This window comes from Globicephala melas, chromosome 12, assembly GCF_963455315.2.
Source record: "Globicephala melas chromosome 12, mGloMel1.2, whole genome shotgun sequence".
Taxonomy (NCBI): Eukaryota; Metazoa; Chordata; class Mammalia; order Artiodactyla; family Delphinidae; genus Globicephala; species Globicephala melas.
Window position 1 is genome coordinate 51,373,728 of NC_083325.1, and position 27,935 is coordinate 51,401,662.

The following is a 27,935-nucleotide window of genomic DNA, read 5'->3' on the forward strand; positions in this document are numbered from 1 at the left end:
GCAACAACCAAAGCCCGCACGCCTAGAGCCCGTGCTCCGCAACAAGAAAAGCCAATGCAATGAGAAGCCGCGTACCGCAACGAAGAGTAGCCCCCCCCCCCGCTCGCCGCAGCTAGAGAAAGCCCGCATGCAGCAACGAAGACCCAACGCAGCCCAAAATAAATACATTTAAAAATAATAATAATTGAAAAAATAGAGAAAAGAAAGGAAGAAGTGAAAAAGAGGAAGCACCCTGTTACCAGCACCTGTTAACTTTTGGTGCATTTCCTCTTAGCCTTTCACTTATGCATATAACCTATAATCATAGGCATATAGCCTACGTATGAGGTTATATCTTATTTTTTCCACTTATAATGAGGACACTTCCTTGCGATCTTAAAGTCTCCTTGGAAAACTGAGCTTAAAGGCATCAAAATATTGCACCAGGTAGATATAACCTAGTGTTTACTTAAGAATTCTCCTATGACTGGACACCTGTTTTTACTATTGTAAATAATAGTGCAATGAATATCTTTGAGCACAATGCCCACTCTCCCCTTCCTTCAGTTATTGGAGGAAATCCATCAGAAAATAGATTGCTCCTTGAGAGCACTGTGAGTGATTCATTTTTATACCCTTTTACCCCAGTACTTGGTCCAGAGTTTGGCACACAGCAGGTTCAAAACTGGGTGACTGAATTGCTCATGGTGGCAATGCTCTCCTGCAATCCTCTATCCTCCTTGTCCTTGGGTGACCTTTGCCTCCATTTAGCACCCACAAGCCATATGATCCCATTCCTGTGAGACTTCGGTTTGACTCACATCACCTCCCCACGTTGTCTTTTCCTTGTGTACAGACTGTTGGACCAAATCATTGTTGCTTGATTCTGGCTGGACGCTGAAGTCACCTTGGGAGTTTTAAGAGACGGCGGCGCTGGCCCTGCCTCCGGAGAGTCTGATATAATAGATCTGGGGGTGAGGCCCAGGCTCAGTACTTTTTAAAAAGTTCAGTGATTATAAGAGCAGCCACAGTTGAGAACCCCTGAATTAAAAAGTCCTTGAGGTCCCTTTCAGTTCTCACGATCTGTGAGCCTTGATTGGGTCAAGTTAATGAGGTAGAGACGCCATTATATTGCTTTGAGAAAACGGAGTATATAATAATTATTTCCAGGAGTATACAGTTAAACTCTCGGACCTCAAAGAAAAATAATTATAAAGAGTTTTTCTCCGCCTTCCGGAAATATCCTGGCTCCCATTACCCCCTCCAATTAATGGTCCTAAAAGGACTACAGGCTAGTCCATGATTATCCCATTTCACAGATGAGAGGAGGAAAAGTCCTGAAGACAGTCAAGTCTGGCTGTTGGCAGAATCTGTAGCAGGGAGCCTAGCGTTTTTAACAATGCTGTTCAGTAAATGTTTTCTGTGTAGAAGAAATTTCTGGAAGGTGGAGATTGGGTGGGAAACCTGCAAGTTTAAAAGAAGTGTTCGGTAGCCTTGTGTATCCAGGAAGTTAACGGTGAGCTCATCAGGATTGGAAGCAGAGAAAAGAAACCAAAGAGAGAGAGACAGAGAGAGAAAGACTGCCCCAATGTCTGGAGCAGTGTCCCCTGCTACAGAATGTCAGCCCCACTGCCAGTAATCCTGACGCGGTTCAGGTCAAGCTACTCCAAAATGTGGCGCGTTGGCCTATTGACTATTTAAGCTGAAGGAATTTGAGAAAGAGCAATTGTGGGAAGGACTCTCTGACCTTCCCCTGAAGCAGGTCATAAAACCCTCATGTGAGAGGTGCCCTCCCTGTACTGGGAGGAAAGGAGCATCCTTATCTCCAGAGATGGGGGGATGAGTGGGAGGAATCTGAACAGGCCTTGCTAAGTTTCTCCCAGCTTAACACATTAGCTCATACCCTATCACATATATCCACGATTTCCCACTCCTCATGAAACCTAGCAACAAAATGCTCTCTGCTTTTTTGGGTCATTTCCTTATGAGGGCTCCAGGGCTCCCGCACCGTGTAAAACTTATATTAAATAAATGTGTATGCCTTTCTCCTGTTAATCTGTCTTTTGTTACAAGAGCTCCAGCAGAGAACCAAGAAGGGTAGAAAGTAAAAGATATTTTTTTCCCCTACGATCCCAACACTATAACTTTCTTTTTTCTTTTTTTAAATAAACTTGTGTATTTTATTTTATTTTTGGCTGCGTTAGGTCTTCATTGCTGCACGTGGGCTTTCTCTAGTTGTGGCGAGCAGGGGCTACTCTTCGTTGTGGTGCACAGGCTTCTCATTGTGGTGGCTTCTCTTGTTGGGAGCACGGGCTCTGGGCACGTGGACTTCAGTAGTTGGGGCACGTGGGCTCAGTAGTTGTGGTACATGGGCTCTAGAGCGCAGGCTCAGTAGTTGTGGCGCACGGGCATAGTTGCTCCGCAGCATGTGGGATCTTCCCGGATGAGGGCTCGAACCCACATCCCCTGCATTGGCAGGCAGGTTCTTAATCACTGAGCCACCAAGGAAGCCCCAGTAACTTTGATTCTTGAAGGTTTTTCTTGTGTCTTTAGTTGCAGAACCTCCTGAAAGGGGTCTCCGGCTCCTACTGTGGTCTTTCAGAGCCTTAGGCAGTCAGCAGTTGAGACAGTAGGGGGGGCTAGGGGTCAGCCAGTGGAGAGCAAAAGTGGGGAATGCAGCTGTTGAGAAGGCAGCCAGAGGGGAACAGCCTGTGGCAGGAGGCCGTTCAGCGGAGGGCCACCTCTGGAGAGAGGGCCATCTGCGTGAAATACCAAATGAGTTTTTCTAACAGCTCATTCCCTGATTCAGTCATGAAATATTGCCTGGATGTACTTGAATCACCTTCAGGGGCTTGTAAGCCACCCCCAAAGAGATTAAAGTGATTTCCCCAGAGAATTCCACAACTTAATGACGGCTCAATAAGGAATGAAAAAGAAAACACTGTCAGGTTGGAGAAAACAATTATTTCCTCCTGCTCGTAGGCAGATACGGGGCACTCTAGAGGCACAGCGGCTAGGAATACAGTCTGCAGGCGAATGGAAAATTACCCTTCGCTTCTGGTCTGGGGCTTCTTCCTGATCCACTGAGTTCCTTAGAACGTAAGAGAAGGAGAAGGGGGGCAGTGCCCCCTGCCGTGGGTCCTGACTCGCTCCCGTCTCCAACTTGAGATGAAACGCCAGCTTCCCTTCTGATTAAATTAGGGCCCTACATTCTTTCTTAACCCTGGGAGCAGAAGACTGAAATGAAGCACATTATCTGGACTATGTATTCTCTTTTCTCACATTTAAAACATTAGCCCAGATTTCAAACTTTTAACTGCGATGGACCGAATAGCCTCACATTACTACTCAGATGCATTTTAATATGCTACCACCTTCCAAAAGACTGAGACGTTTCCTGTTTCATAAAGGAAATGAAATGGTTTAGATGAGAAATGCTTTCCCAACGGAAATAAAAAGCTACTTGCTCATTGCAAAGATCATTTTTATATCTTCTAAATAGTGGGGAATGCTCACTGAAACTAAACCCACAGACGTCTCGACAGCTTTATTTGTTCACTCTATTTTGGGCTCCATTATTGAAGCAATCTCTGTTGGCAAACATTGTTCTACCAATAATTTTTTGAGCGGTTAAATTTTTTTCTTCTCTTTAATTCAATAGAACTGAGAACGTCCCTCTCAGGATAGTCAGGAGTGGGGCAGGGGTGGGTGGGCAAGAGGGGGGACATCACTTTCCTAATTGGATTTTTGCGTTGGTCCAAAATGTATAACAGATTCATGGATAACTCTTCACCCACATTTGAAGCATAACCAGGTTTCTACAAAGGTTTGGGATCTGAGGGACACACAAAACTTCCCAACGGCCCTACTGTCCTTCCTTAATTCCACTAGGAGCCTCCTCTTTGAATTAAGGACTTATTAAGGATTTGGGCTTGTGAAAGGTGATTTTGAGGAGAGTTCAAAGAAGGAGGGCGTTGCTCTGAATTGAGCAGTATCACAAAGTGGAGGTGATTCTGTCGCTGGGAATCTTAATATTTCTTCTCTAGAAGACAGGGGAATGAAGTGAGGTTAAAGCTGTAATTGGTAGGAAAGCAGCCGTCACTCCTATTAGACAAATAAATAAGAGGGATGTTTGGTCGCTTTTGCGGTTTGGACAATGTTCTCGTTTGTTCTGTGTTCAGGCATGATGACGGGTGAGTAGTCCATGATGTTGTCAGGGAGGGGGAAATTTCCCCCTTCTCCCCATCTTGAGTTCTAGACTAATAATAAAATTGATGCAAGACAGACTAACAGGAGGAAAAGAAACAAATTTTAATTCACATGCATGGAGGTCTCATAGAAATGAGACCTAAGGGCTTCCCTGGTGACACAGTGGTTAAGAATCTGCCTGCCAATGCAGAGGACACAGGTTTGAGCCCTAGTCCAGGAAGAGCCCACATGCTGCAGAGCAACGAAGCCCATGTACCACAACTACAGAGCCTGTGCTCTAGAGCCTGCGAGCTACAACTACTGAGCCTGTGTGCCACAACTACTGAAGCCCGGGCGCCTAGAGCCCGTGCTCCGCAACAAGAGAAGCCACTGCAATGAGAAGCCCGCTCGCCGCAACTAGAGAAAGCCTGCTCACAGCAATGAAGACCCAATGCAGCCAAAAATAAATTAAATAAATAAATAAATTTATTAAAAGAAAAAAAAAGAAATGAGACATAAGAAGTGGCAGAAGAAGGCAGCTTTTATACTTTTTAGACAAAAAATAAATTTGTGAGGAATTGACAGGACAAAGAAACTTGGGCTTCATTAGTGAAGAACTAAACAGAATTTGGACTTGGGGTAGTGAGCTGAAGAAGTAACAAGGTGTTTACATAAGGCTTCTCGTAATCCCCGTTTCTGGCGATAAGGGTGTCCTCCTACCTCCAGATGCAGGGAGTGCACCTTTCACATGAAAGGTTTATGTCCTGCTTCCAGGGAGACACAGAGGAGGGTCAGGGTGTCTCTGTTGCATTAGCTGTTTCTTAGGTAACTTTAATTCAAAATAATCACTATGCCATTGAGGCACATTTTGGGGCAGCCTGCCCTGGGCCCCAACATCGTCTTGTTCTGACTCGGCTCCCGCAGTGGTCTTGTTGGGTGTTGATGCCACGTGGGGGCCGTCACATTCAACAGCAGGACACTACAGCCCAGCTCCGGGTGCCCCGCTAGCTCCCAGCTCCCAGCGGCTGCTTTTCTCTTTCTCATTGTTTTTGTCATTACTAATGGAACATTGCTACTGTTCAGGTTCATTTCTCAGTTTAGACAACCAAAGGGATGGGCCCTGAAACAGGCAAGAACCATCCGAGGCGGAAGCCCATGCACTTAATCTGTGGGAAGGTCTGAGAGACATTAGAACAGGGTGGAAACAGCCTATGCGCCTCAAATGGCCTAAGTCATGACATCCTGAAACTGAGCAGGACCCTGTGGGGCTCCCGGGCACAAAAGCCTTTCCTTCCTTCCTTCCTTCACTTTTGGCTGCATTGGGTCTTCGTTGCTGTGCGCGGGCTTTTTCTAGTTGTGGTGAGAGGGGCCTACTCTTCGTTGCGGTGCGCGGGTTTCTCATTGCAGTGGCTTCTTTTGTTGTGGAGCACGGGCTCCAGGTGCACGGGCTTCAGTAGTTGTGGCGCACGGGCTTAGTTGCTCTGCATCATGTGGGATCTTCCTGGACCAGGGCTTGAACCCGCATCCCCTGCATTGGCAGGTGGATTCTTAACCACTGCGTCACCAGGGAAGCCCACAAAACCTTTCTGTGTCCCCTCCCTCCCCTTTCTTGTTTGTAGGAAATGTGCTACATTCAGCCTCTATGACCTTCTGAGCTCCAAAGGGCAGGTTCGAACAGTTTGCTAATCAGGGAAGGGAGGCGATGCAGAGACAAGGGAGGAGCGGTCAAGAAACAACAGGGCAGCCTCGGGGCAGGGTGCTGGTTCCCCCTCAAAGGATATACACAACTGTATCTTTGAGCTGTTTTGCAGATACTGAAACCCCCACCAGGTGGAAGAAGTTAACTGCACGCTTCTCACAAGCACTAGACCCCAGACGGTTGAACCAGAAGGTTGATGATGCTGACTCCCAATTACCTCACCACCAACCAATCAAAAGAATGTCCACGAGCTGATCATACCCTCCTGTTTGAATCATTACTATAAAACTTCTCACTACCCCTTCAAGTGAGTTTTGAGGGCATTAGCCTGCTGTGACCCCTTTGGCTGGCAAAGCAATAAAGCTATTCTTTTCCGCTTCACCCATAACTCTGTCTCTGAAATTCAATTCCATACCAGCGTACAGAGGCCGAATTTTGGCTACAGTTCCAGTGTAGCCATTGATGTATGTGATTATGGCCTTGAATTATCAAGGAAAAGTTAACTGATACTCAGTGACTTCCTTTAAAGAGACAGTGAAAAAGCAATCCATTTTAGAACTATAACTGTAAAAATTATTAGAATATTTAGAAAAAAGTTATTCAGCACTGGAGTAGATATAGCCCCCAGCCTTTCCACTGGGAAAGGTAAGCTTACTTCTGGGGATCCCTGGTAGATCAGAGACCCTGGGACTTTACTCTTGCACAGCTCCCGGTCCTACAGGGGAATTAGATTCCACTGCTGAGGAGAGCCTGCTAGAACCAGAGAGATCAAGTCCCTGCCCCGGGATATGCCAGGCTGATGGAGGAAGAATGGACCAGTTCAGTAGGAGAGGCACAGGCCTTGCTTGCTGGCAGGTGTGGGAGTCATAACTGTGCTTGGCCTTCAGCCTTAGGGACACAGGAGGCAGAGCTCAGCCTGGCCTTTCACTACCAGCCAAATCATGTGGTCCACAAAGCGGATTTTCTATAAATGCCGTAATGAGAAGGAACAGCTAAGGTGAAACAGCAAACATTGATATATTGAACTTCTCGGAGGGCAATGGCAATGTGATAAGCTGACTATTAAGTGGTTTAAAAGCCTGAGAAACGTCCTTGAAAGAAAAATCAGTAGTTCAGCAGCTGTGGGAAGTTAGCGGGAGTGTGGAGAGAAGGGGAAAGACTGAGAGGAGTACAGATAAGATAAATAATAGCTAACACTTATCAGGGGGTTACTAAGTGCCAGGCATTGTTTTGTTTCCCACCTGTTATTGCCATCCTCACAAAAATCCCATAACATAAAGTATGGCCATTTTCTTCATTCTACAGAAGAGGAGATTGAACCACAGGAATATCAAGTACCTTCCCCAAGTTCCAGAAAGAATTGGAGTTAGGATTTGTGTCCGGGCAGTCTGGTCCCACTAACCATCATCCTGTCCTAGAACCATCTCGTGATAAATCATGAACAGTGGTATCGATTCTGACCAGGCAGCCCCTGTGAGCCTACGGACCCCTCAGAGAAACGTGGAGCCAGCAAGCTGATTCTAAAATCTTATGGACAGGCAAAAGCGCTAGATTAGCCAAAACAATTCTGAAAAAGAACAGTGTTGGAGAACTCACACTACCTGATTTCCAGATTTACCATAAGCTGCAGTAGTCAAGACAGTGTGGTGGAGAAGGAAGGAGAGACTTCAGTGGAAAAGAATAGAGTCCAGAGATAGATCCTCACATATTTGGTCAGTTGATTTTTGGCAAAGATGCAGAGATAATTCAATGGAGAAGGGTTTTTCAAGGAACGGTGTTGGAATAATTGAATATGCAAAAAAAAGAACCTCAATCCATACTCCATACCTTATAAAAAATGAACTCCAAATGGATCATAGACATAAATGTAAAACTTAAATCGTAAAACTTCTAGGAGAAAACATTATGGCTTTCGGTTAGGCTGAGATTTCTTAGATATGACACTAAAAGCATAACCTATAAAAGAAAAAAGGAATAACTGGCGTTTCTTCAAAATTAAGAACTGCTATTCAAAAGACACTTGAAAAAATGAAAAGACAAGCCACAAACTGGGAGAGAATGTTTGCAAAACGTGTATCTCATAAAGGACCTGAATCTACAATATATAAAGAACTCACAAAACTCAATAATAATAAAAATAGTCAACTCAACTAAATGGGTGAAATATTTGAACAGACACTTTCCCCAAGATGATACATAGATTGCAAAAAAGCACATACAAAAATGTTCAAACTAATTAGTGATCAGGGAAATGCATACTTAAACCACAATGAGATACAGAATACATCTATTAGAACGGCTAAAATTAAAAACCCAACCAACCCAAGTTCCGGTGAAAATGCAAAGCAACTGGAGTGCTCATATACTGCTAGCAGGAGTGCAAAATGATACAGTCTCTTTGGAAAACAATTTGGCAGTTTTGTACAAAATTAAACATTTACCATTCAACCCAGAAAACCCACTCCTAGGTGTTTACCCAAGAGAAATGAAAATCTGTTTATAGCAGCTTTATTCATAATTGCCCCAAACTGGAAACAACCCAAACAGCCCTCAAGTAGAGCATAGGTAAATAAAATGTGATGCATTCGTACAATGAAATTCAGCAATAAAAAGGAATGAACTATTGATATACAGAACAGCACGGATGAATATCAATTGCCTTATGCTAAGTGAAGGAAGCCAGATTCAAGGCTACATACTCCATGCTTTCGTTTATATGACATTTGGGGAAAGGCAAAACTATAGGGACAGAAAAACAGATCAATGATTGCCAGGGACTGGGATGGGGGAAAGGTTGACTACAAAGTGGACCCAGGGACTTTTTTGTGGCTGATGGAACTATTCCATATCTTGATTGTGGTAGATGACTGTAGTCAAAACCCACAATACTATACACTACAAAGGCTGAATTTTACTGTATGTAAATTATCCCTTAATATCTTTAATGGGGAAAAAAAAGGAAGGTTTCAGCAGCTTGTGGGGCACTGACCAGAGCTGGCGAATTCTACAAAGGGATCTTCCCAGAATATGGCCAGTGCCCTTAGAAGCTCCATCAACTATGTATTTCCAGGCCAGAGAAACCTAAACTCAAGACCCTTTGCTGGCTGCTACTAGGTGGCTTGAAACCTGAGCGTGGCTGGACTCCCCTAAGGCTCTGGTCTACATGGGGAAAGTGCAAAAGGAAGCAGAAAGCAAGTGGGAGTCCAGCTCCCAGGGTGAGCGGCCCCGCAATCTGACCCTCCTGTCTCCCAGCATTTCTCAACCCCACTCTTCTGGCTCCTTTGGGTGACTTCCTCCTTTTCCAAGTGGCCTAGGGAGCTGTCAATCATGATGACCTTGTATCCCATCCCACCCCTACCCTAGGACAAACACATGAGTCAGGGTGATATAGTCAGGCAACTACTCCAGGCCACTGTGATTCATTCAGGGAAGACACACGACCCAAGCAAGGCAGCATCTTACTGGAGACCACTAGATAGATGTTGGGAGACAGAATTTCTTTCTTCCTGGAGATTACAAAATTGGGAATATTTAGAACCAAGGTGGTCATCTTGCCTAGAGAGGGTAATCAACAGAGCTGAGAGCTGGGAAGGGGGCCAGGGCTCTGATAACATGCTCTGAGCCCCTGGATCCGGTCATGTGGGGAGTAAGAACTGCCCCTAAACTTCCCAATTACTGAACCATTAAGTCTCCTTTCCTCTTGACTAACTTCCTTCTACCTGAGGGTCTTCACTGACACACAGCTGAATCCTGTCCTGTGGTCACGCACTGCTGAGAGTTCTGTTCATACGAGTTCAGCCAAAAGTAACGGACACCTGCTTCATGCCGGACACTGGGGACACTGGGCCCATGAAGACACGCTTTTTGCCCTGGAGGAACTCACAGTTTCGTGGAGGAGACAGATGTGTCAGCAAATGGTAAGTGGTCAGATAAGCATTAGCTAACATGAAGAACTCAGAAGCCCAGCACTCACCCTAGCTTAGGGCTTCAAATAAGGCTTCTTGGAAATGACCCTGAACAGAGCCTTGAAGAATCACCCAGGTGGAAAGGGGGGAGGGTGGGTGTTTGGGCAGAGGCGTGAGCAAAGACCCGGCAGGGTGAAACCTCATGATGTGTGCAGAGGAACACAGATCCTTTTTCTAGAGGAATCCAGTAAAACTTTCTGTGTTGATGGAAATGTTCTATCTCTATGTTGTCCATTTCGCAGCCTCCAGTGATTAAACGCTTGAAATGTGGCTAGTGCAACTAAGAAGCTCAATTTTTAATTTGATTCCATTTTAATTAAAATTTAAAGAGCTGCATGAAGCTGGTGACTACCACCTTGGACAGCTCGGCGGCTCTAGGCAGTTAAGTGCAAGGCAGAAGTGGTAGGAGACAAGGCAGGCCAGGAGAGCACAGGGAAGAGCCATGGATGCCATTTGAAGGGTATTGACTTTAACCTGTAGGTGATGGGAAGTCTTTGGAGGGCTGCAAACTGAAATGTGACCTGGGTCATCTCACTAGACGAGGGGCTGGGATGGAGCAGAGGAAGACTGGAGTCAGAAGGACACTGCTGTAGCTCAAGGGAGGAGTTATGAGAGTCGGAAGCATGGCAAATACAGAAGGGCTGGTGGGGAGGGGACTGATTCCAGAGGCTTTAGGAGGATAGATCAGCAGGACCAAAGTGGTCTCTTGGTTTTGGAGGGTGGAGTTGCATCTCTTTCTTGGAAACGTTTACAAGAAAGATGAATTCTTGGGTGGTGGAGCTTGGACAGGGTGCTCCTCCCAGGCAGAGGGACTGGAGGTTGGGAGAGGATCCTGCAGCAGCTGCTGGATTCCAAGGCCCCACTTCCTTGCAAGGCAGGCTCTGTCAAGGTTAGAGATGTAGGGGGAAGAGATACCTTGCTTGGCTGTTGTTTCTTAGTAAATTGAAGGATCAGGGCAGCCTTGAAAACTACTGAGTCAGACTGTAAATACTGATACCACTTCCACAGTACCAACTGCAGGAGTGGGAAGGCTCCCCAAAAGACAGAGAGGCAGTTTAAAGCCTTTGGTAATTCAGAAAACACCTGAATTATTTAGTAAAGTCAAAGTACCATTGAGAGTTAGAGACTGCCCCCTCACTGGGCCTCCCTGGGTAGAGTGGGTAGAGGGCAGGTTTCCCTTAGCTTCAGGGTGGGAATGGGGGTCCCCAAGCTTAGACCTTTTTAAATATAAAGTAATCAAAGAGATTATCCTCTCTCTGAGACAGGTGGCCAAGATTCCCTCCATCCCTGGTTTCTTATGATTCACTCATTTACTTATCATATATTTATCGAATAACTACTATGTGTCAAACCCTCTGATAGAAGCTGGGACTATTGGGACAAAAGGCACAGACCTTGCCTTAAAGGAGTTTCGTGGGATGATTATAATACAGTGAATAATATTCATTGAGATGCATTGTGTATCGGGCACTCTGCTGGATGTATTTTATGCGGACTTAATTTTTCCAAAACCCTGTGAGGCAGGAACTGTCATGATCCCCAATTTATAGATGAGGAAACTGAGGCACAGAGACCTAAAGTAACTTACCCAAGTATCTAGGACCCACTCATTTAAAACACTTCACCTTAGGAGACTTCCGGGAAGATGGCGGAAGAGTAAGACGCGGAGATCACCTTCCTCCCCACAGATACACCAGAAATACATCTACACGTGGAACAACTCCTACAGAACACCTACTGAACGCTGGCAGAAGACCTCAGTCCTCCCAAAAGGCAAGAAACCTCCCACGTACCTGGTTAGGGCAAAAGAAAAAAATAAACAGAGACAAAAGGATAGGGACGGGTCCAGCACCAGCGGGAGGGAGCTGTGATGGGGGAAAAGTGTCCACACACTAGAAGCCCCTTCGCGGATGGAGACGGCGGGTGGCGGAGGTGGGGGGGAGCTTCGAAGCCGCGGAGGAGAGCGCAGCCACCGGGGTGCGGAGGGCAAAGCGGAGAGATTCCAGCACAGAGGATCAGGGCCGACCGGCACGCACGCACCAGCCCGAGAGGCTTGTCTGCTCACCCGCCGGGGCGGGCGGGGCTGGGAGCTGAATCTCGGGCTTCCGTGGGAGCGCCGGAAGAGGACTGGGGTTGCCGGCGTGAACACAGCCTGAAGGGGGTTAGTGCGCCACGCCTAGCCGGGAGGGAGTCCGGGGAAAAGTCTGGACCTGCCGAAGAGGCAAGAGACTTTTTCTTCCCTCTTTGTTCCTGGTGCGCGAGGAGAGGGGATTAAGAGCGCTGCTTAAAGGAGCTCCAGAGACGGGCGCGAACCGCGGCTAACAGCGCGGACCCCAGAGACGGGCCTGAGACGCTAAGGCCGCTGCCGCCGCCACCAAGAAGCCTGTGTGCGAGCACAGGTCACTATCCACACCCCCCTTCCGGGGAGCCTGTGCAGCCTGTCACTGCCAGGGTCCCGGGAACCAGGGACAACTTCCCCGGGAGAACGCACGGTGCGCCTCAGGCTGGCAACGTCACGACGGCCTCTGCCGCCACAGGCTCGCCCCGCACTCCGTGCCCTTCCCTACCCCCACGGCCTGAGTGAGCCAGAGCTTCCGAATCAGCGGCTCCTTTAACCCCGTCCTGTCTGAGCAAAGAACAGACGCCCTGCAGCGACCTACACGCACAGGCGGGGCCAAATCCAAAGCTGAGCCCCTGGGAGCTGTGAGAACAAAGAAGAGAAAGAGAAATCTCTCCCAGCAGCCTCAGAAGCAGCGGATTAAAGCTCCACAATCAACTTGATGTACCCTGCATCTGTGGAATACATGAATAGACAACGAATCATCCCAAATTAAGGAGCCGTGTGGATGAAAGGCTCTTGGTGCTGCAGCCAGGAGTTAGTGCTGTGCCTCTGAGGTGGGAGAGCCAACTTCAGGACACTGGTCCACAAGAGGCCTCCCAGCTGCACATAATATCAAACGGCAAAAATCTCCGAGAGATCTCCATCTCAACGCCAGCACCCAGCTTCACTCAACGACCAGCAAGCTACAGTGCTGGACATCCTATGCCAAACAACTAGCAAGAGAGGAACACAACCCCACCCATTAGCAGAGAGGCTGCCCAAAATCATAATAAGTCTACAGACACCCCAAAACACACCACCAGACGTGGACCTGCCCACCAGAAAGACAGGATCCAGCCTCATCCACCAGAACACAGGCACTAGTACCCTCCACCAGGAAGCCTACACAACCCACTGAACCAACCTTAGCCACTGGGGACAGACACTAAAAACAACAGGAACTACGAGCCTTCAGCCTGCAAAAAGGAGACCCCAAACACAGTAGGCTAAGCAAAATGAGAAGACAGAAAAACACACAGCAGATGAAGGAGCAAGATAAAAACCCACCAGACCTAACAAATGAAGAGGAAATAGGCAGTCTACCTGAAAAAGAATTCAGAATAATGATAGTAAAGATGATCCAAAATCTTGGAAATAGAATAGACAAAATGCAAGAAACATTTAACAAGGACCTAGAAGAACTAAAGATGAAACAAACAATGATGAACAACACAATAAATGAAATGAAAAATACTCTAGATGGGATCAATAGCAGAATAACTGAGGCAGAAGAATGGATAGGTGACCTGGAAGATAAAATAGTGGAAATAACTAATGCAGAGCAGAATAAAGAAAAAAGAATGAAAAGAACTGAGGACAGTCTCAGAGACCTCTGGGACAACATTAAATGCACCAACATTCGAATTATAGGGGTTCCAGAAGAAGAAGAGAAAAAAAAAGGGACTGAGAAAATATTTGAAGAGATTATAGTTGAAAACTTCCCTAATATGGGAAAGGAAATAGTTAATCAAGTCCAGGAAGCACAGAGAGTCCCATACAGGATAAATCCAAGGAGAAATACGCCAAGACACATATTAATCAAACTGTCAAAAATTAAATACAAAGAAAGCATATTAAAAGCAGCAAGGGAGAAACAACAAATAACACACAAGGGAATCTCCATAAGGTTACCAGCTGATCTTTCAGCAGAAACTCTGCAAGCCAGAAGGGAGTGGCAGGACATATTGAAAGTGATGAAGGAGAAAAACCTGCAACCAAGATTACTCTACCCAGCAAGGATCTCATTCAGATTTGATGGAGAAATTAAAACCTTTACAGACAAGCAAAAGCTGAGAGAGTTCAGCACCACCAAACCAGCTCTACAACAACTGCTAAAGGAACTTCTCTAGGCAAGAAACACAAAAGAAGGAAAAGACCTACAATAACGAACCCAAAACAATTAAGAAAGTGGGAATGGGAACATACATATCGATAATTACCTTAAATGTAAATGTAAATGGACTAAATGCTCCCACCAAAAGACACAGATTGGCTGAATGGATACAAAAACAAGACCCATATATTTGCTGTCTACAAGAGACCCACTTCAGACCTAGAGACACATACAGACTGAAAGTAAGGGGATGGAAAAAGGTATTTCATGCAAATGGAAACCAAAAGAAAGCTGGAGTAGCAATTCTCATATCAGACAAAATAGACTTTAAAATAAAGACTATTAGAAGAGACAAAGAAGGACACTACATAATGATCAAGGGATCGATCCAAGAAGAAGATATAACAATTGTAAATATTTATGCACCCAACATAGAAGCACCTCAACACATAAGGCAAATACTAACAGCCATAAAAAGGGAAATCGACAGTAACACATTGATAATAGGGGACTTTAACACCCCACTTTCACCAATGGACAGATCATCCAAAATGAAAATAAATAAGGAAACACAAGCTTTAAATGATACATTAAACAAGATGGACTTAATTGATATTTATAGGACACTCCATCCAAAAACAACAGAATACATATTTTTCTCAAGTGCTCATGGAACATTCTCAAAGATAGATCATATCTTGGGTCACAAATCAAGGCTTGGTAAATTTAAGAAAACTGAAATTGTATCAATATCTTTTCCGATCACAACGCTATGAGACTAGATATCAATTACAGAAAAAGATCTGTAAAAAATACAAACACATGGAGGCTAAACAGTACACTACTTATAACGAAGTGATCACTGAAGAAATCAAAGAGGAAATCAAAAAATACCTACAAACAAATGACAATGGAGACGCGACGACCCAAAACCTATGGAATGCAGCAAAGCGAGACAAAGGGCAGCAAAAGCGAGAGAGAGGCATGGACGTATATACACTACCAAACATAAGGTAGATAGCTAGTGGGAAGCAGCCGCATAGCACAGGGAGATCAGCTAGGTGCTTTGTGACCGCCTGGAGGGGTGGGATAGGGAGGGTGGGAGGGAGGGAGACGCAAGCAGGAAGAGATATGGGAACATATGTATATATATAACTGATTCATTTTGTTGTGAAGCTGAAACTAACATACCATTGTAAAGCAATTATACGCCAATAAAGATGTTAAAATGAAAAAATAATAAAATAAAATAAAAACACTTCACCGTAAATAGTGGAATAGGCAAACTTTAAGATATATAAATATATATTTATTTTTATTGAAGCATAATTGACTTACAAAATTATATTAGTTTCAGGTATACAACATAGTGATTTGATATCTTTGTACATTACAAAATGATCACCACTGGAATAAGCAAACTTCTGTTGAGAGACTGAATATACAAATGGCAAATGGACAGACCCTGTATAAAAATAGGACCCAGACACATAATCTACAGCATTCAGTCCAGGAAACCAATCCATTATCTACAGTAACCAGCCCTGGAAGCCAGCTTGCTATCTTTAAGCCTTGCAGGACGTCAGACCATCATCTGTCATAGCCACCAGCTCAGGGAGCCAAAAAATAACCCTGGCAACAACTGGCCCCAAACAACTAGGATTTGATTAATAACTGACAGTTTCCCTAATTTTTGTCCCTGCTTCCAACTTAGGACCAAGCAGAGGAAGCCAATATGGGCCTCTAAGTAGTCACATAGGTCCCCCGGCTTCTAGCCTCTCATCTTCAGCTTCCCCAGGCCAGCAGCCTCCAGTCAGGACACACCTGAAGCCTGTACCTTTTCCGCCATAAACTTTTCCCATCCTGCCTTTATGTCTCTGCCAACCACAGGTGATAGTGGCTAACTCTTGTTTATTTCCACACTGTAAAGGGCCAGAGAGAAAATGGTTTTGGCTCTTTGCGCCATACAGTCTCTTACCAACTACTCAGTCCTGCTGTTAAAAGTGTGAAGCAGCCACAGACAATATGAATGGGCATAGCTGTGTTCCACTAAGACCTTATCCATAGGAACAACTTGTGAGCAGGACACCAGTTTTGCCAGGGGGCTGATTCCGGAGGCTTTAAGAGGATAGATCAGCAGGACCAAGTGGTCTCTTGGTTTGGAGGGTGGACGTTCATCTCTTCCTTGGAAAGGTTTACAAGAAAGATGGATTCTTGGGTGGTGGAGCTTGGACAGGGTGCTGCCCCCAGGCCTCTGTTTGCTAAACTTGGTTTTATGCTATGCTGCTCCTTTACTAAGAGTGTCACCACAAACTCCAAGCTTCCAGAAAAAGTATTGACACTTCTCTTTTGTGAACGAGGGTTTCCTTTCTGAAGCACTTTCCTATGTAAATTATGTTCCGGGACCCAATTTTCTATGTGTGGAGAGGGGTGTCTTTCCACACCAACAAGCAGTTCTTGAGACACCACCTGCATGTCCTACAATTCAACTTCAATTCTGACACTATCTACCTAGAGATGGCATCAGATCCCATAGGCCCACAAGACTGCCCCCCCTCACTACCCACCCCCATGCCCAGATTATCACCAGTGTTACTGACCGACTGGCTATAGAGTGGAGGTTCCAATGACCACCTCCTTGGACTTCGGACATCAGTTGTTACCTGTACATCTGACTGACTGGCTATAAATCAGAGGTTCCACGACCCTCTCCTTGGGTTTAATAATTTTCTAGAGAGGCTTACAGAACTCAGAGAAGCATTTTACTTACTAGATTACTGGTTTATTATGAAAGAATATAACTCAGGAACAGACACATGGAAGAGACGAATAATGCAAGATACAGGGAAAAGATGTGGAGCTTCCATGCCCTCTCCAGGTTCATCTCTCTTCCCCAATCTGCGTGGGTTCACCAACCCGGAAGTGATCCAAATACCATACAGTTGGGATCTTTATGGAGGTTTCATCACACCCGAATGATCCACCAATAACTCCATTTTCAGCCCTTCCCCCTTCTCAAGAGAATGGGAGGCAGGGCTGAAAATTCCAAGCTTCTGATAATGGTTTGGTCCTTCCATCCAGGAGCCATGTAGGAGTCCACCCAGCAGGGTCTCCTCATTAGAACACAACTGCTCACTCAACTGTTCACTGCTATCACTCAGGAAATTACAAGAGTTTCGGGAGCTCTGTGTCAAAAATGGGGAACAGAGACCAACATATATTTTCTGTTATCTCACACCATATGTTAGTTAATTTGGACCTGCCAGATCACAAGCTCTTTGAAGTTAAAGACTATGTTTTATTCATTTTTCTGTTCCCTACAGGGCTTACCTAGCAGCAGCCAGAGCCTGTAGTAGATTCTCAACAGATGCTTGTTGAAATGCGTTGAGTTGAATTAAATCATCACAATGATTTGGTAATACTGGGAGCTTAGAGATTGTTATTCCCATTGTACAGAAGATAAAACAGAGGCTCAGAGAGTTAAGTGACTGTGTTTATCTAGAGGTTTTTGCAGAGCAAGAATTTGGATCCTGTTTTTGAGCCCCTCTGCCTCTTGGGCAGGACAGACTCCTCCCCTAATGAGCTCATTCAAGAGCCCCACGGAGACAAGCTGCTGCTGCTTTTCCTTTGTCTATTTGAATTCTGTGATTTTATAATCTTCTAAACATTGAACACACCTTCCCCCTGCCCCTCCCATTGCTCTGAAGTGAAACCTTGGGGGAATGAGTCGTTCTGTAAAAGCCAAGATGTCTAGGTGATGGAGTCTATCCCTTTAACCCTCAGAGTTTTAAAAGGTTTATATAGAAATCTTCCTGACATGCACTGCTCTTGTCTGTCTTCTCCATCGGAGAACCCCAACAAGAATTTATCTCTTTGTGCTAAAACAAAGGCCTTGATTACAGACACCAGTGGCTGAGCTGTGGGATAACTCCAGATGCCCTCATGACATCCAGTCATGTGAAGTGGCAAATGACCTGCACTTCTTTGAGGAGATATATATATACACACAGATGTTTCTGCCTTCCCCTCAGCCAACTCTGGGGCGGCTGAGTGAGTCCCTACAAAGGGAAATGGGCTCTAAGTGAGGATCAACAAAATGTATGAGCTTTAGTGACATCTATGGTGACACTTCAGAGACATTTAAAAAAATGTTCTGTTTCTTAGCTGTGCTCTGGGCAGGTGAGGTTGCCAGGTAGCTTAGTAATGGAGAGGTGTCTGTACAGAGGTAAGCGGTGGATCCCAGTTCCGGAGGCCGGCCCTCTGAAGTGCAGTCGTTTGGAGCTGGGGGGGTGCTTGAAAGGTTGGCAGCACAGTGACTACTGAGGGGCCCTGGGCCGTCAAATCCTAAAAGTCCATCATTACGGCTTCATTTTTATGTTGAGCTTTCCCTCTGTCCTCCAGACACTAACAAGTAATTCATTCATATTCTCATTTCTCTCCCTGTCCCCACTCTCTCTCCCTCTCTCTCTCTCTCCATTTCTCAATCTCTCTTTCTCTCTTATGCTCAAAATTCTAAAGGTAAAATACCACAAAATCATAAAGGAACAAAGGGTGTACGGTAAAAAGTAAGTCCTCCTCCCATCCTTAAGCTGCAGAATTGTTCCAGGAGTGACTTGTGTCCAGTTTCTAGATGTACATGTGCTTTTATTTTTACACAAATGATAAAACATCATACGCACTGTTCAGTACCTTATTTTCATTTTCACTTTAAACAATACATATTTGAAACCAGTTCATATTGATACTGAAAGAACTTTCTTTTTCTTGTATGGATGCAATGGTATTTCATTACATGGAAGTACTCTTGTTCATCTAACCAGCCTCCTGGTGACCTTATTCCTCCTACAGTTGCAAATGGCTTTACAAATGGCATTAAAACAAACAGCCTGTGCGTGTACAGGCACACCAGTAAGAATAAATTCTTAGAAGTGAAATTGCTAGCTAAAGGGTATGAGAAATTTACTGTTGGATAGATATTTACGCTCTCCATTTAAAAATACAGTGTGCAGCATGCTGTCGAGGTGGGCAGACAGAGCTCTGTAGGAACACAGCCTCAGGAGAATGTGTCTTCTACTAGGTGGAGACAACCTACACACACCTTCCTTTTCATGACAGTTTGGACTACTATACAATAGGTTTTCAATAAAAGTGCAGAATTCACTGAAATGATGAGTGCCAAAGAAATCCTAAGTGTTTTTTCTGTAGGAAAGGAGCAGACCAGAAATCGTCAGCTCCAGTCCCAGCCTGACCCTGACCTACTGCCTCTAGCCCTCTTACCTGTTCCACCTGCCCCTCAAGTCTTCAATTTTCTCCAACTGCTCCCCTCCTGGCTTCACTTCCTTCCCCTCCCAGCTTAGCCCCTGGGTATCATTTCAACTACTTAATGCCTCCAACTCTTATCATTTTCCCCTTCCATGCCACGTGCTTTTAAACACCCCCAAATTTGTACCGTCTCCCTGCCCCTTCCACTAGGTTACCCAGCAATGCTGGAGAAATCCTACCCTTGGGGAGATCAGAGATTTGAGATTCCCAGGCTCAGCTGGGACAATGGCATGGCCTCACAGTCCTTCCACTTGTTTCTCACCAGTTCTTCCTTCCATTGTCCTCCTTCTTGTGTCTCAGTGTCCACCATGCTGACCACAGCCAGCTGGGCTCTAAGTTTCCCTCTTTCTCCTTAAGGACCCTCTCTGTTATTCCTTTTCTTGTATATCTTCAACTACTTCCCCTTTGTTCATTCTTTTTTTTTTTCTATAAAACTTATTTTATGTTCACTCTTTCTCCACAGTTCACAAACCTGGCATCTAGTAGATGCTCAATAAATCTCTTTATAAAATCAAATTTATTCTGGTATAATTTACAAATGAAATGGGCATTTAAAGTATATAACTCATTGAATTTTGATAAATGCATAGTCCCATGTCATCACTACCCCAATCAAGGTAGAGAACTTTATCACCCTGGAAAGTTATTCCCTGCTTCTTTGTGGTCAATCTATGACCACTCCCTCCAGGTAATTACTGATATGATTTCAATCATCTGGCTTAGTTTTGCCTCTTTTAGACTTTCATAGAAATGGAATCGTGCAATATGTCCTCTTTTGTCTCTAACTTCTTTTACTCAACATAATATTTCTGAGATTTATCCATGTTGTCGCTTGAATTAACATTTTGTTCCTTTTTAATGTTAAATAATATTCCATTTTATGGACATGCCACAGTTTTTTTTTTTTTTTTTTAATGTTTGTCTGTTGGAGGACAGCTGGTTGTTTCCAGATTTTAGCTCATAGGAATAAAGTAGCTATGAACATTTGGTCACAAATCTGGATAAATAAGGACTTCCCTGGTGGTTCAGTAGTTAAGACTCCGTGCTCCCAAAGCAGGGGGCCTGGGTTCAATCCCTGGTCAGGGAACTAGATCCTGTATGCTGCAACTAAGAGCCCACATGCTGCAACTAAAGATCCCGCATGTCACAATGAAGATCCCACATGCGGCAATGAAGACCCCACGTGCCGCAACTAAGACCTGGCGCAGCTAAATAAATAAATAAACAAATAAATACATTTCATTTATCTTGGGTAAATCCCTAGGAGTGGAATTGTTGGATCATAGAGTAGGTATATGTTTAACTGTATGAGAAACTTCCAAGCTGTTTTCCAAAGTGGTTATACCATTTTACATTCCCATGAGCAGTTTTGAGAATTCCAGTTGCTCTACATCTTTGCTAACAAGGGTTACTGTCAGTCTTTTAAGTTTTAGTCATTCTAGTGGTGAAATGATAGACATCATTTGGTTTTAATTTGCATTTCTCCGATGATTAATGACGCAACGTAGCTTTTCATGTGCTTATGGCCATTTGTATATCTCTCTTTGTGAAGTGTTAGTTCAAGTTCTTTCACTATTTATTGTTTCTTAATTGATGTGTACATTTTTATATAATCTGGATACAAATCCTTTGCGGAATATGAGTTACAAACATAGAGTAGGATCTAGACATATCCTAGCCCATGGCTTGCCTTTTCATTTTCTTTTCTTTTTTTGTTTTCTGGCTGTGCTGTGTGGCACGCGGAGTCCTAATTCCTCGACCATTAATTGAACCCACACTCCCTGCATTGGGAGCTCTGAGTACTAACCACTGGACCACCAGGGAAGTTCCGCCTTTTTATTTTCTTAATGGTGTCTTCTGATAAACAGGTGTTTTAAATTTTGATGAAGTCCAATTTATCAATCTTTATGGTTACTGCTTTCTGAGTCCAGTCTAAAAAATCTTTGCCTAGCTCAAGATCATGAAGAGTTTCTCCTGTGCTTTCTTCTTTCTTTTATAAATTTATTTGTTTATTTATTTATTTGTTTATTGGCTGCATTGGGTCTTTGTTGCTGCGCGCGGGCTTTCTCTAGTTGGGGCGAGCGGGGGTTACTCTTCGCTGCAGTGCGCAGGCTTCCCATTGCAGTGGCTTCTCTTGTTGCAGAGCATGGGCTCTAGGGCGTGGGCTTCAGTAGTTGTGGCATGCGGGCTCAGTAGTTGTGGCGCACGGGCTTAGTTGCCCCGCGGCATGTGGGATCTTCCCGGACCAGGGCTCGAAGCTGTGTTCTCTGCATTGGCAGGTGGATTCTTAACCACTGCTCCACCAGGGAAGTCCTCCTATGCTTTCTTCTTGAAGCTTTGTATTTTAACCTTTTCTTTTTAGGACCATAAACCAGCTCAAATTAATTTTTGTGTGTGGTGGTAAATTTATTCTCCCCCATATATTTATCCAGTTGTTTCAGTACAATATGTTGAAAAAGTTTCCTTTCCTTATTGAATTTCTTTGGCTCTTTGGCAAAAATCAATTCCTCCAGTAGAGGAAGCTGGAGGGACTTTGCAGGAGGAGGGAGTTTTCTCCTGGTTCCAGTGCTTCTGTTTTTGTTTGTTTGCTCTTGTTGCATGTCTGCCAACCTCATGTCCAAAGCACACAGTTCCTCGGCAAGCTTGCAGGACTGGCCCCAGCCAAGTAACTCCTCACTAGAGTCTTCCTGATGTGGACAACATGAATCCCAGGCCTGAGGCCACCCTACCAGCAACTGGCTCCCAGCACCCCAACTCCCTTGTGCACCCAACCTACTAGCCTCAGCCCTGTACCCCAGGTGGTTGCTTCCCATGGCCCTCTTGACATGGACACCATACAACCCAGGCCTCACACTGCCCTGCTGCTAAGTTGGCTCCTGATGCCTTGACTCCCTCTGCATCCCCACCCATCAAACTTTGGCCCACTTCTACCCTGGAAGCAAGTGTTTTCTACTTTCCCACCAACTGTAGACCAGCTCTGACCTGGGCAACCCAGAGAACTTTTCTACCGTTGAGTGGGTTGAAATTAGGTCTGGATCTCTCTCTTGGGAAGAGATCTCCCTCCTAAGTTGGTCCTTCTCCCTCGGCCTTAGGGTATTCTTTAGAGTGCTACCCAACGTTTTTTCCTTTATAGTTACTCTCCTGTTATAGTTAATAATTCTTTACATGAAACATTTTCTGTTCAAATGACTCTGTGCTTTCTGTCTCCTGATTGGCCCCTTGGTTTGTACATTTAATCATTCCATCATCTCTGTCACCTCGAGGTTTATTTCTATTGACTGATTTTTCTCTGAATTATGGTTCATATTTTCCTTCTTTGAATGTCTAATAATATTTTGTTGTATGTTGAACACTGTGTACGAGAGACCAGGATGATGAAGCATTTGAAAATTAAAATAATATATAATATATAAAATAATTATCAAAATTTTAAAGAAGCAGAGATATTTTTCTGGAGAAGATACAGGCAGGTTACAATGGGTATCTTTCATACTGAAGGGCAGCTGCTTCAGAAGGTAGAACTAAGGCAAGAAAGGAAAGGACAGCAGCACAGGTGTCAGAAGAGATATTAGGAAGAATTCTCTGTGCATCAGAACTTCTGCCTGAACATGTAGTGCTGGTGGTGAAGCAGAGGCTAGGTCACTGTTTATTGGGGATTTGTGCATATACATGGTCAGAGGAAGGGTTCCAATGCATCTCTGTAGAGCTTTTTGGGAAAAGCACGTGTTTTGAAGTCATATTTGAGTGGGGTACTCAGTTTCACCACCCACCAGCAAATTACTTATCTGTGCCTCAGTTTTCTCATCTGTTAAAAAAAAAAAAAAAAAGTGCTCCCTATCTCTAAGGGCTGTTGTAAGGATTAAAGGGAAAAGCCCTAGCATTCCAGGTCCTTACCTATGACTCTAACTGTAACCCAGCATATTGATGCTTCTACAAATATCTGCTACCCTCATTCAGTTGTAGCTTTAGGGGCCTTCAAGAATTCTTTTACTTGATGGGGTTGGTTACCTATTCCATCTCCCCTCCCCTGACTTCTTAAAACTTCATTGCCTGCCCGACCTCTTCAACATCATAGAAAAACCCCCACAAAACTTCTTCACCTTAAGCTCTCACCCAACCCCTTCAATTTCATAGAAAAATTCTTCTAAAGCTTCGTACTTCCTCTACATCCCACTTCTGCACCCCCAAAATGTGCTCTCTGTATATTTCTGTGATTGTATTTACATTCCTTTAACTTTTTAAACTATTTTTAAATTATTAAAGTAATACATGTGTTATAGACTGAATGTGTCCCCTCAAAATTCCCATGTAGAAATCCTAACCTCCAGTGTGATGGCATTAGGAGGTGAGGTCTTTAGGAGGTAATTATGTCATGAGGGTGGAGCCTTCATGAATGGGATTAGTGCCCTTAATAAAAGAGATCACAGGGGGCCGCCTTCCCCCTTCTGCCATGTGAAGGCACACCGAGAAGACAGTCATTTATGAACCAGGAAGCAGGCTTTCAGCAGACGCCAAATCTGCTGGTGCCTTCATCTTGGACTTCCGGCCTCCAGAATGGTGGGAAATAAATTTCTGTTGTTTATAAGCCATCCAGTCTAGGGTGTTCTCTTATCGCAGCTCAAACAGACTAAGATAAGATGTATACAATTAAAATATCCAAGCAATGAAAAAGGGTACAAGTGAAAAGTAATACTCCTCCTCTTCCCTCACCAGCCTAATGCCATCCCAGAGATAGACATTTGAATTTTCTTGAGTATTTTTCCAAGAAATATTGTATGCATTGGCAAGTATGTGCATGCGCGCGCGCGCACACACACACACACACACCACATGCATATTTTTTTGGTTTTACATGATGGGACTCTGCTCTACAAACTGTTGTGTCCAGTGCTTTTTCCACTTCATGGTCCTTGTACATCTCTGCAGATGAGTAAATGAGGGAGTGCCTCGTTTTCCAACAGTTGCTTGGCGTTCCTCCACGTGGATGTTCCTCCCTAGCTGGATGTTTTAGTTTGGTGTGGTTTGTCTTTCACCACTGAGCTAATCTGTATTTCAATAGTCTGGGTCCATGTTTTCAACGGAGGAAAGGGCAGGGGCTGCATTTTCGTTTGCGTTTTATATCCAGCACCTGGCCCTGTCCTTGGCGTGTTGTAAAAGTCATGAACTAGATTCCATTCCACAGGGTTGCTCCTAGGAAGGCCTGGCCCAAGACCCGTCCCCAGAGGGGTCACCAGCAAAGAAAGCTGGTGAGCCCCGACCCTTAATCCTCGCCTCCTCCTCGTTCAGCTGGCAGGTTAATCCCTTCAGAGGCAGCCGAGACCTCCCTCTCATCTCCTGGATCCTCGGGGTCAGCATGGATATGTGGGCTCAGAAGACCCCTCTCCCAGGGGCCACAGCCTCTCTCTGTGACCCTCCGCCGGGTTTCCCCAAGCCCCTCCTTTGGAGAACCACCGATCACTGCCCTCTGGAGGCATCAAGTCCTCTGAGAGCCGTGTCCTGCTCCTCCCAGCATCGCTCCCAGGAGGGAGAGGCAGTTCATTTTCTCCCTGAATTCCAGCCCCTGGCACAGATAAACCTTGGGAAGCATTTCCTGAAGCTTCCCAGGCCTTTCTCAGCATGAATATTTTATACTTCTGCAGTAAACTAGAGTGTTAGATCAAGAAGAAGTGGTCGGTGCCACACTGCTGCATGCTGGCAAGGAGTTTGGGGTGGGCAGGTGATGGGAGAGGAGGCGGTTTCTCATTTCTTCCAATCCAAGCAGAAATTAGGTCCCTCACCTGAGCACCCAACCTTCCCCTGCAGTGTGAATGGGTGGCTGCCCCCAGGCCAGCAGTATTCCTGCTCACTGGTCCACCTTTCAGGTGCTCCAAGAGATCACCCTGGATGTCTGCTTTGTCATTTTAGTCCATGTCTCTGCTACTGTCCCACTCGCTGAATGCGAGGGCCGCACCTCTGAGACCTCCACATCCAGCCGTCACACTTTACAGAAGGGGAAACGAGACCAGGGAGATAGAGGGACGGCTCAAGGTCATCCTGCACAGTGGGTGGGAATACATTTAGGGATCCTGACTCACAGCAGGGGGCTTCATCCTAACCACTGATTTCAGCCAGAGAAGATCTGTCAACCTGTCACTGCTGCTGGCTTACTTTCCCTTCCCTGAGCCCAGGATAACGCGAGTGGCTAAAACTTACACAAAGTGTCCTGTACTCCTGGTCCCGTTTGAAGTGCTTTACAAACATTCATTTTTAAAAATAACTTAACACCCTATGAAGTATACTTTCTACTTTATAAGTGAAGAAACTGAGGACCAGAGAGGTTAAGTAATATACCCAAGATCACACAGTGACAGAGCTGAGATTCAAGGCCAGGCAACATGGCTCCAAAGTCTATGCTCTTACCTTCTGCACCATCCTTCCCCTCAGAATAACAAACTATGTTAGGCTCTGTTCTAAGAGTTTATGTGCACAGGCTCGGGGGCTGCCACGGGAGACAGGCTGTGGTTGATGCCGAGGGTGAGAGGTGAAGACACCCCACACAATTGTTTTCCAACCAGGCCCAGACATGCCTGTCCTTGAAAGGTAAAAACTTCAGTGTGAGCCTTCCTCCCTAAAGAGGCAAACAGTACAGCACTCTGAACAGACACTAAAAACAGCTCTCATCTCAAAGAACCCAGCACTTGTGTCACAGTAGTAGAAGTTAGATGCTGGTGTAACAGCATTTGATGCAAGAAGACTTCTCGCCAGACAGTGATCTCTTTGGACCCATTACTTTGCATTTGCAATCAGATTGGATCACCTCCCATCCTGAGGCTCCCCAAGACTTTCAAGAGTTTTTCCAGTGACCCTTACAGAAAGATACCATCTCCTGAGAAATGCAGTATTTATTTACAGTGCATTGGATCTCTAGGAAACACCGGAATTATCAGTGAAGAATATATTAAATAGCTCAAGGGCTACTGTAAAGCATTTTTCTTTTTTTTTTTTTTTTTTGCGGTACGCGGGCCTCTCACTGCCGTGGCCTCTCCCGCTGAGGAGCACAGGCTCCGGACGCACAGGCTCAGCGGCCATGGCTCACGGGCCCAGCCACTCTGCGGCATGTGGGATCTTCCCTGACCGGGGCACGAACCCGTGTCCCCTGCGTCGGCAGGCGGACTCTCAACCACTGCGCCACCAGCGAAGCCCAGTAAAGCATTTTTCTACGGCTTGACAGTAAAGCTCCTAGAACCAGTTCCTATCTCTGAAATGAGGTGTTCCTTTAGAGTCAATAAGAACACACAAAACCTACAAGTCATGCAGGACACATCCTGAAGTTCTTAAAAGAGAAGGGACCTGAAGATGCCTTCTGTGCTGTGGAGGTAACAATTGATTGATTTTTACCCAAGAGACTCCTGGAATTTTGTCTTTGGACAGGCTGCTTTTTTTTCTTTTAAATGTATTTATTTTATTTTATTTTTGGTTGTGTTGGGTCTTTGTTGCTGTGCATGGGCTTTCTCTAGTTGTGGCCAGCGGGGGCTACTCTTCATTGCGGTGCGCGGGTTTCTCATTGCGGTGGCTTCTCTTGTTGTGAAGCATGGGCTCTAGGCATGCGGGCTTCAGTAGTTGTGGTGCGTGGGCTCAGTAGTTGTGGCTCGCAGGCCTAGCTGCTTCGCAGCATGTGGGAACTTTCCAGACCAGGGCTCGGACTCGTGTCTCCTGCCTTGGCAGGCGGATTCTTAACCACTGCGCCACCAGGGAAGCCCCTGGACAGGCCTCTTTGACAGATGGTGTGGGGATATTCAGCTTTGCCAGGTATGGCAGTGATTTTATATCTCACTCTGCGAAGGCAAAGTGAAGAAGCGCTACAGAAAATATCTTCCAAGTGGCTTTTCGGTTTTTGATAACTATTACACTTCTGAAGTGGCATTTTGTGGCTTCAGTCCTATAAGACTTTAACCCATGAGACTGGACACATATTTGGACTTTGACCGGCCTAATGCAAGGCTCCAACCACTTGGAAGAAGCTGGCCAGAGCCTCCTCAACCTTTGCCCTGTTTATGCAAGTTGCAGAGTGCTATTTGCTTCAATAACACAGAAAGATACAAAGTGGATTGATGATGAATCTGCTGACACACCAGGAATTACTCTGAAACTTAGTCATGAGGATAATGGGAATTTGCTGGGAATTCCCTGGCGGTCCAGTGGTTAGGACTCCACAGCTGAGGGCCCAGGGTTCAGTCCCTCGTCAGGGAACTAAGATCCTCCAAGCCGAGCAATGCAGCCAAAAAAAAATGTGAATTTGCCAAAACCAGTGGAAGCCTTTAAAGAATGGAAAGAGTGCTCTTGTGATAAGCTATAATGGAAAAGAATCTGAAAAAGAATATATATATATATACACACACACACACACACACACACACATAACTGAATACTTTGCTGTATACTTCATAAAAAAGGAAAAAAAAAAGAATGGAAAAAGTGAATAAAATGCCTTGCTATTCTCCCAAAATAAGAACCTTCAATTAGGACTACTTAAAATAAATACTTGCACATTAAAAAAAGAGTTTATGTGCTATATTCCATTTAATCCTC

General features: G+C 45.0%; 1 protein-coding gene and 1 pseudogene across 2 annotated transcripts in view; one reads left to right on the forward strand and one right to left on the reverse strand.

Annotated features, from left to right (window-relative positions):
• MSH6 (mutS homolog 6) overlaps positions 1 to 27,935 on the reverse strand; it is a 98,364-nt gene that overhangs the window by 46,298 nt on the left and 24,131 nt on the right. The window lies entirely within an intron of this gene.
• LOC115854317 (archaemetzincin-2-like) lies at positions 25,175 to 27,552 on the forward strand (annotated as a pseudogene).